Source organism: Coregonus clupeaformis, chromosome 19 (assembly GCF_020615455.1).
Source record: "Coregonus clupeaformis isolate EN_2021a chromosome 19, ASM2061545v1, whole genome shotgun sequence".
NCBI classification, from domain to species: domain Eukaryota; kingdom Metazoa; phylum Chordata; class Actinopteri; order Salmoniformes; family Salmonidae; genus Coregonus; species Coregonus clupeaformis.
Genome location: NC_059210.1, coordinates 43,327,706 through 43,337,610, shown reverse-complemented (window position 1 = coordinate 43,337,610; position 9,905 = coordinate 43,327,706). Strand labels below are relative to the sequence as shown.

Below are 9,905 nucleotides of genomic sequence, written 5' to 3'. Positions count from 1 at the left end.
TAGTCCAAATTGGTGAAGTGAAATGAAAAAAATAACTTTCTACAAAATAAATAACGGAAAATTGGTGTGTGCATATGTATTTTTAACCCCCTTTGCTATGAAGCCCCTAAATAAGATCTGGTGCAACCAATTACCTTCAGAAGTCACATAATTAGTTAAATAAAGTCCACCTGTATGCAATCTAAGTGTCACATGATCTGTCACATGATCTCAGTATATATACACCTGTTCTGAAAGGCCCCAGAGTCTGCAACACAACTAAGCAAGGGGCACCACCAATCAAGCGGCACCATGAAGACCAAGGAGCTCTCCAAACAAGTCAGGGACAAAGTTGTGGAGAAGTACAGATCAGGGTTGGGTTATAAAAAAATATCTGACGCTTTGAACATCCCACAGAGCACCATTAAATCCATTATTAAAAAATGGAAAGAATATGGCACCACAACAAACCTGCCAAGAGAGGGCCGCCCACCAAAACTCACGGACCAGGCAAGGAGGGCATTAATCAGAGAGGCAACAAAGAGACCAAAGATAACCCTGAAGGAGCTGCAAAGCTCCACAGCGGAGATTGGAGTATCTGTCCATAGGACCACTTTAAACCATACACCACAGAGCTGGGCTTTACGGATGAGTGGCCAGAAAAAAGCCATTGCTTAAAGAAAAAAATAAGCAAACACGTTTGGTGTTCGCCAAAAGGCATGTGGGAGACTCCCCAAATATATGGAAGAAGGTACTCTGGTCAGATGAGACTAAAATTGAGCTTTTTGGCCATCAAGGAAAACGCTATGTCTGGCGCAAACCCAACACCTCTCATCACCCCGAGAACACCATCCCCACAGTGAAGCATGATGGTGGCAGCATCATGCTGGGGAATGTTTTTCATCGGCAGGGACTGGAAAACTGGTCAGAATTGAAGGAATGATGGATGGCGCTAAATACAGGGAAATTCTTGAGAGAAACCTATTTCAGACTTCCAGAGATTTGAGACTGGGACGGAGGTTCACCTTCCAACAGGACAATGACCCTAAGAATACTGCTAAAGCAACACTCGAGTGGTTTAAGGGGAAACATTTAAATGTCTTGGAATGGCCTAGTCAAAGTCCAGACCTGAATCCAATTGAGAATCTGTGGTATGACTTAAAGATTGCTGTACACCAGCGGAACCCATCCAACTTGAAGGAGCTGGAGCAGTTTTGCCTTGAAGAATGGGCATAAATCCCAGTGGCTAGATGTGCCAAGCTTACAGAGACATACCCCAAGAGACTTTCAGCTGTAATTGCTGCAAAAGGTGGCTCTACAAAGTATTGACTTTGGGGGGGTGAATAGTTATGCACGCTCAAGTTTTCTGTTTTTTTGTCTTATTTCTTGTCTGTTTCACACAAAAAATATTTTGCATCTTCAAAGTGGTAGGCTTGCTGTGTAAATCAATTGATACAAACCCCCCAAAAATCAATTTTAATTCCAGGTTGTAAGGCAACAAAATACGAAAAATGCCAAGGGGGGTGAATACTTTCGCAAGCCACTGTATGTGAGTGCTTCTGGGTAAGTCTCTAAGACCTTTGCAAACCTGGATAGTGCAATATTTGCCCATTATTATTTTCTAAATTCATCAAGCTCTGTCAAATTGATTTTCAAGTCTTGCCATAGATAGTCAAAACTGTAACTCGGCTACTCAGGAAAATTCACTGTCTACTTGGTAAGCAACTCAAGTGTAGATTTGGGCTTGTGTTTTAGGTCCTGCTGAAAGGTGAATTAATCTCCCAGTGTCTGATAGAAAGCAGACTGAACCAGATTTTGCCTGTGTTTAGCTCCATTCCGTTTCTTTTTTATCCTGAAAAACTCCCCAGTCCTTACCGATTATAAGAATACCCATAACATGATTCAGCCACCACAATACTTGAAAATATGGAGAGTTGTACTCCAGAGTGCCGCAGTGGTCTAAGGCACTGCATAGCAGTGCTAGCTGTGCCACTAGAGATCCTGGTTCGAGTCCAGGCTCTGTCGCAGCCGGCCACGACCGGGAGACCCATGGGCGGCGCACAATTGGTCCAGCGTCGTCCAAGGTAGGGGAGGGTTTGGCCGGCAGGGATGTGGGTTAGTTTCCCACGGGGGGCCAGTATGAAAAAAACAAAAAAACATGTATGCATTCACTAACTGTAAGTCGCTCTGGATAAGAGCGTCTGCTAAATGACTAAAATGTAAATGTTGTACTCAGTATTCTGGACAAAAAGTGAATTCCTTTGCCACATTTTTTGCGGTATTACTTTAGTGCCTTGTTGCAAACAGGATGCATGTTTTGGACTAGTTGTATTCTGTACAGGCTTCCTTCTTTTCACTCTGTCAATTCGGTTAGTATTGTGGAGTAACTACAATGTTGTTGATCCATCCTCAGTTTTCTCCTATCACAGTCATTAAACTCTGTAACTGTTTTAAAGTCAGCATTGGCCTCATGGTGAAATCCCTGAGCGGTTTCCTTCCTCTCCGGCAACTGAGTTAGGAAGGAAGCCTGTATTTTTGTAGTGACTGGGTGTATTGATACACCATCCAAAGTGTATATTCAATTTCTGCTTTTTAAATGTTAACCCATCTACCAATAGGTGCCCTTCTTTGCAAGGCATGGGAAAACCTCCCTGGTCTTTGTGATTGAATATGTCTTTGAAATGCACTGCTCGACTGAGGGACCCTACAGATAATTGTATGTGTTGGTACAGAGATAAGGTAGTCATTCAAAAATCATGGTAAACACTATTATTGCACAGAGGGTGAGTCCATGCAACTTATGTGACTTGTTAAGCACATTTTTACACCTGCATTTATTTAGGCTTGACATAACAAAGGGGTTGAACACTTATTGACTCAAGACATGTCAGCTTTGCATTCTTTATTAATGTGTAAAATTAAATCTAAAATCCCAATTCCACTTTGTCATTATGGGTTATTGTGTGTAGGCTAGTGATAAAAAAAACGATATCTGATCAATTTTAAAATCAGGCTGTAAGACAACAAAATTTGGAAAAAGTCAAGGGGTGTGACTACTTTCTGAAGGCACTGTAATATGTTGTAGTAGGATGTAAAAGTGTTTTGTTAGTCTGTATTGCATCATATCTGTTCAGCTGCACCCTGAAGTTTGAATCTGAGTTATCCAACAGAACAGAAAGTCAACATCGGAAGAAACGAGAGCCTGCTTTGAGATGTTTACCGACGTTTTGATCAGAATAACAGCATATGATTATCACAATAGGAATGAGCAGTACAATGGGCTTATCTCTTTATAATTACTTTAAAAACTGAAATTAACTAAGCGTATGATGAACTGATTACCCATTATATGATTGCTATAGAACTCCCTGACATACTTCCATACAGGCTGATGTGAGAATCCATCTAATCTGATAACTGAGATGATTAAATGAACAGTGATGGAACAAATCTTAGAGGTTTAAATAGCTATCATAACTCATCCATGCCCAAAATTAAAAGGAAAATGAATGAAGCCAAATACACGAGGTAAGGAAACCAAACACCCACTCCATGGTCAGTGGTGTACAGTGAGTATTTGATCCTGTGCAATAAGGAAAAAATGTAGTTCCTGTACTAATGTACCTCCTAATAAATCCCATGCATCATCCTGACAAAGCTCTAGTCAGGGGACATTTCAGTACAACTGGGCTTGGTTAGGGGATGTTTCAACGATTACTCTTTTTTGGAGACCATTTATTATGGAAACTTCAGATAACAAATTGCTGCAATTCACAAACTAACTTCACTCGAAACACTTAATCCATTCAATCAATATGGGTGAATTTCCAAAGGGATGATATTACAGTAGAATTCCTTCCGTTTAGCCATTATAGGAAAACCTTCTCAGAGCTGGAAACCAGAGGAAAAGTATCAGCTTCCAGCCCTGAGGTCCTTGTGTGTTCTGGCAGAGCTGAGACTGTTATCTGACAACAGAGGACAGAGAATACTGTAGCCCAGTGCTATAGAGGTAATATAACACCACAGTCTAGTACAATAGACTCGTGCTGCTGTTGATAGAGGCTCATTCCATGTTTAATGTAGCGGTTTAGTCTTCCATTATGTCTGAATGGAAAAGCCCTCAGGTTAGTGCAGAAGACAGCTCTCAGGTGTTCTGTCTGTGTGTGTCCGTGTGTGTGTAATCCTACATACCTGAGAGAGGGTTAGGCCAACTGACAGTAACAGGACAGGTGACCCTAAACACTAATCATCCTCAGAGCTACACTGATAGGAGTAATAGCCTGTGACTAAAAGGACTGACAGATCTGAGTGCTGCATTAACATCAGCACAGTGGCCTGAGGAGACGGCAAAACTGATCACCCCTCATCACAATGCCTTCTGCTAGAGAACGGGTGGGAAACTCCCATACTATGGAGAGCTAGAGGGTGGAATACTATTAGTTGATTGTTGATCATTAGGTCATAGACCTGAGGGAACTGCGTCGGGTTGTTATGCCATAGTGCTTCCTGTGAAGAGAAGTGAACAAGAGGAAATGGATGGGGACAGAAATATACATTAAGGAAAATAAGGAGGACAGAGAGGAGGGAATGAGACCCAGCCAGGCTGTCTGTGCCACCTGGATGTCGTGGACTCTGAGCAAGCATGTGCACACAACACAAACACAAGAAAACCATCTCATCTAAGGTATCCCTCTCTGTTTGTATGAAGGGATCTGAAAGGATACCCATATAAGGACATGCTATTACCAGTCAGAAAACGTCCTACTGCAGAGGTGATTCTAGGTCTTCTAACCTCCTGTGGACACGATTCAAATCAAACAAAATACTGTCTGACAAAAAACATAACAGACTACAGTTCCATTGGCTCAACGTCCCAAAATCCTGAAATGCTATTGATAAAACGTCAGTAAAGATTATATAGTAATTACACAAACAAGCGTGCAAACACACACACACACACACCTTCAACCCCAAACAAGGGCAGTTCTGAGAGAGAGGGAATGCTTTCATCCCAGTGCAGACATTAATCCCATGATGCTGTCACACAGTTCAGGAATGGAGCTGAGGACCATTGTAAACACAGCAGAATATTGATGCATACTGGAGCCTGTACAGTACAGCTGGATATACACTACCAGTCAAACATTTGGACACACCTACTCATTCAAGGGTTTTTCCAAAAAAAAATTACATTGTAGAATAATAGTGAAGACATCAAAACTATGAAATAACACATATGGAATCATGTAGTAACCAAAAAAGTGTTAAACAAATCAAAACATATTTTATTTTTGAGATTCTTCAAATAGCCACCCTTTTCCTTGATGACAGCTTTGCACACTCTTGGCATTCTCTCAACCAGCCTCATGAGGTAGTCACCTGGAATGCCTTTCAATTAACAGGTGTCCCTTTTTAAAAGTTAATTTGTGGAATTTCTTTCCTTCTTAATGAGTTTGAGCCAATCAGCTGTGTTGTGACAAGGTAGGGGGGTGGGTATACAGAACATAGCCCTATTTGGTAAAAGACCAAGTCCATATTATGGCAAGAACAGCTCAAATAAGCAAAGAGAAACGACAGTCCATCATTACTTTAAGACATGAAGGTCAGTCAATACGGAACATTTCAAGAACTTTTAAAGTTTCTTCAAGTGCAGTTGCAAAAACCATCAAGCACTATGATGAAACTGCCTCTCATGAGGACTGCCACAGGGATGGAAGACATAGAGTTACCTCTGCTGCAGAGGATAAGTTCATTAGAGTTACCAACCTCAGAAATTGCAGCCCAAATAAATGCTTCACAGAGTTCAAGTCACAGACACATCTCAACATCAGCTGTTCAGATGGGACTGTGTGAATCATGCCTTCATGGTCGAATCGCTGCAAAGAAACCACTACTAAAGGACATCAATAATAAGAAGAGAACTGCTTGGGCCAAGAAACATGAGCAATGGACATTAGACCGGTGGAAATGTGTCCTTTGGTCTGGATTCCAAATGTGAGATTTTTAGTTCCAACCGCTGTGTCTTTGTGAGACGCGGTGTGGGTGAACGGATGATCTCTGCATGTGTAGCTCCCACCGTAAAGCATGGAGGAAGAGGTGTTATGGTGTGGGGGTGCTTTGCTCTTGACACTGTCTGTGATTTATTTAGAATTCAAGGCACACTTAACCAGCATTGCTACCACAGCATTCTGCACCGATACGCCATCCCATCTGGTTTGGGCTTAGTGGGACTATCATTTGTTTTTCAACAGGACAATGACCCAACACACCTCCAGGCTGTGTAAGGGCTATTTTACCAAGAAGGAGAGTGATGGAGTGCTGCATCAGATGACCTGGCCTCCACAATCCACCGACCTCAACCCAATTGAGATGGTTTGGGATGAGTCGGACGGCGAGTGAAGGAAAAGCAGCCAACAAGTGCTCAGCATATGTGGGAACTTCTTCAAGACTGTTGGAAAAGCATTCCAGGTGAAGCTGGTTGAGAGAATGCCAAGAGTGTGCAAAGCTGTCATCAAGGCAAAGGGTGGCTATTTGAAGAATCTCAAATATAACATATATGTTATTTCATAGTTTTGATGTCTTCACTATTATTCTACAATGTAGAAAATAGTAAAAATTAAGAAAAACCGTTGAATGAGTAGGTGTGTCCAAACTTTTGACTGGTACTGTAGCTTTGATTCTGTTTTATTTCATAACAGCAGGTGTGATACGGCCTCTTAATTGCTATCCATTTTACCTCTTCTAAAAGCTATATATTTTCAAACATAGATTTCTGTATCTGAATCAACCCCCAGCCATTTGTTTGCACCCTGTCCCTGCAACTATGTGTGTGTCTATGCCTGTGCATACATTAATCAGTCCTAAGCGTGTCTGACAAGGCATGGTAATTGAGGTAATGATTGGCTGCTGTCTAAAGAGTCCAATCACAGGAGGTTTTTCCTCTGTTGTCTTTTTGAGGCGAGACAGCAGAAAATTAGCCAGCCTTTATTTACTCACGTCACCCTGACTGACACTACTGGACTACTGCCAGACAGAGGAGAGAAATCTCTCTCTCTCTCTCTCTCTCTCTCTCTCTCTCTCTCTCTCTCTCATACACACTGGCTCGTGGTAGGGTGTTAGGTAAACCTTTAGCAGAGCTGAGTGCTGTAGATGAATAGCTGGGAGCAGGCTGGGGTGGGTGGCTAGAATAACTAAATAGCAGTTCATGACTGAGTCTTTCTCCTGCCCTGCCCTTTACACTGACTGGTACAGTTAAACCACAGGGTATCATACTGGGTTTTGCTCTGACACCCTGAACACTGTGTGTGTGTGCCTGCCACATTATTAAAGCTGTTATCAAACACAAACACACACACACATTACCAAAGAAAAGTGGACATTCATATGAATTATTATACTATATAATTGTATTAACTATTCTATTATTTCTTAGTTAATCTTCTGTCATGCTGCGCTACTTCAGATTCTGACAGAAGGGTATTAAACCACTGTGTGAACACTGTGAAGAGACAGTACCACACACACGTTACACACACACACATACACACACTCACGCACGCACACACACTCGTGCACACACACACACACACACACACACACACACACACAGAACCCAGACTATTAGCACTGAGGTGAGAAGAAGTGCAGAAGAGAGGAGGAGAGTTTACTACTGTCAGAAGACTGTTAGAATGTCCTCATACCAAACTCATCTTAAACATTCTGTCTCTGTCTCTCTGAAATACTCCTCACATACCAGCGGGATATATATTATCATCCACATTGAATGCAGTATTTATGGTCTGTGAGCGATATAGACAACATTGTAAATCATTAAGAGAGAAAAATGTGTATACTGTATGAGGCTTATTCATTTATCAACTCCTGGCTCATGGTAGTCTGTATAATGTGAACTATCCACCTCTTATATTTGAGCTCCACAGATCAAATAAAAAAGCCTTGTCCTACACCTACATAGCTTTGAAATACACCACTTGTTAGTAAACCAATGTAAACCTGTAAACTGTTTGCGTACTATTCTTGTAGGACTACTGTGTTTTAATAAATACTTAGTTAGAGGTGCTCTAACTCTGCCAGTAGTCATAATTCAACACGCAGCAGATAAGAGCCTTTGGCAAACTGATGAGGCTATGAAGACATAAAACCATTCCGCTTACAGAAAAACATTGCTTAAAGCACCAACACCCAATTAGATATTTACCCAACAACATGTCTAATGCAACAAATTTGACTATTCATTGTAAAGTTTTCTTACCAGATTAACCATTTGAATTATGCATGGCCATGTTCTACACAAATGTAACATACATGTGTGTTTTACATATTTGTTCCTAATATATGAAATAAACGTAATTATTTAGCAATTTACCTGTTCTCAACGTTGTCTTGTCGCTGCTGGAGCGGGATTCCTCTCGTGCGTAATGATGACCGGAGTTGAACTCACACACAGAGCTCAACAACACATTCCCGAAACCTTACAATACACCTGGCAAGGGCTAGCTGGCCTATATCAAGCAGCGATAAAAGTGCACAAACGAAATCGCCCCGATATTTCCCTGCCCTTCCTTTACTCACTTCAGAGCGGTTTGACGCACGCTCGGTAGCCAAGTCACCGCCGTCCACGAAGAACTAGCTATGCACTCCACTCGCGCGTGCTGAATGGATGGAGAGGGATGAGTTGGATATGTGGCATCTCGCCTCGAGGGAGGGAAGTAGGGATGCCAAACACCCACTCATTGCCCCTCTAATAATAAGAAATATCTTCTGTTAGTTTATAAACTGCATACCGCTGATGTATAACCTCCATCCAAATAGGTGGAAAACCACATTGATTAGTATACATTGTAGTGATGTTAACGCAACAGCTAGAGACCTTGTCAAGAGGTTTGGACCTCTTGGCATAATGGTTAAGGTGTTGGCTTAACAGCCGCTGGACCTGGGTTTCAGTCCCTGCTGCGGCTACTCCCTGAACTCCCTACAATATTTAAACCAACATAAAACCTAATAGCCTCAGTATACAGTATATTGTTTCAATCCATTTTAAAGAGTCTTCTCTCCCTCAACCCGTTTGCAGATGGGTAAGACCTTGTTGCAGGAATGAATGATATTGTAGTATGATTGTGCCACTGTGTTCTTTGCAAACCAGCACCTATAGCTAATGGTATAAAATTACTTGAAATCTCTGTACATCTTGTATTAAACTTACATTTAGCATTTCTAACAAGCCTACACTCTAAAAATTAGGGGTTCAACAAGGGTTCTTCTAAGATCCTCAAAGTTCTTCGAAGAACCTTAGGGTTCTTGGCACTGAAAGTGGCCCCCCAGAGGAGGTGGGGTTCATCGAGGAACCTCCTTAGTTGGTGGGGGTTCTTGCAGGAACCTAACTGCCCAACTGAAACATTTGGATTTCAATTTGAAAGGACCGCAGGGGCAGGCACTTAACTGAACAATGTAAAGATCTCCTCAATTGAAGGTAAGGTTTGTCCCTTGTATGATCTAAATTGATATTGTTTTATGATGATATCATCTATCTTTTCATATTTTTGTGCAAATCTTTCTAAAACAGAAAATGGACACAATTCAATTGATATCAATCAACAAAGAGGTAAGAATATGTAGGCTATAAGAATATGTTGAAGGCTAGCTGTATTGGGTGCAGATGACTGAACGGCTCACTTTTGTGTCTGTCTGCAGGTATACAGATGAGGAGGCATACAAAGGTATTATCAAAACAGTTCTTTTCATTCACATTCACCACAAAAAACAAGGTATGAATACTGTCGTCTATTTTTTGTATTCACAGACTTCACCCTCCATACACCTCTGATGAATATAACAGGAAAACGGTTTGATCACCATGCACTGCAAAATCATTCTGGCTATGGATACGGAGAACATCAACACATTAA

General features: G+C 41.5%; 1 protein-coding gene across 1 annotated transcript in view; it reads right to left on the bottom strand.

Annotated features, from left to right (window-relative positions):
* Positions 1-8,624, bottom strand: part of LOC121531351 (semaphorin-3D-like) — a 110,328-nt gene extending 101,704 nt beyond the window's left edge. The window contains exon 1 of the mRNA XM_041836588.2: positions 8,366-8,624. The gene's annotated coding sequence lies outside the window, so the exon portion shown is untranslated. The remainder of the gene's footprint in view (positions 1-8,365) is intronic.
* Positions 8,625-9,905: the final 1,281 nt, after the last annotated feature.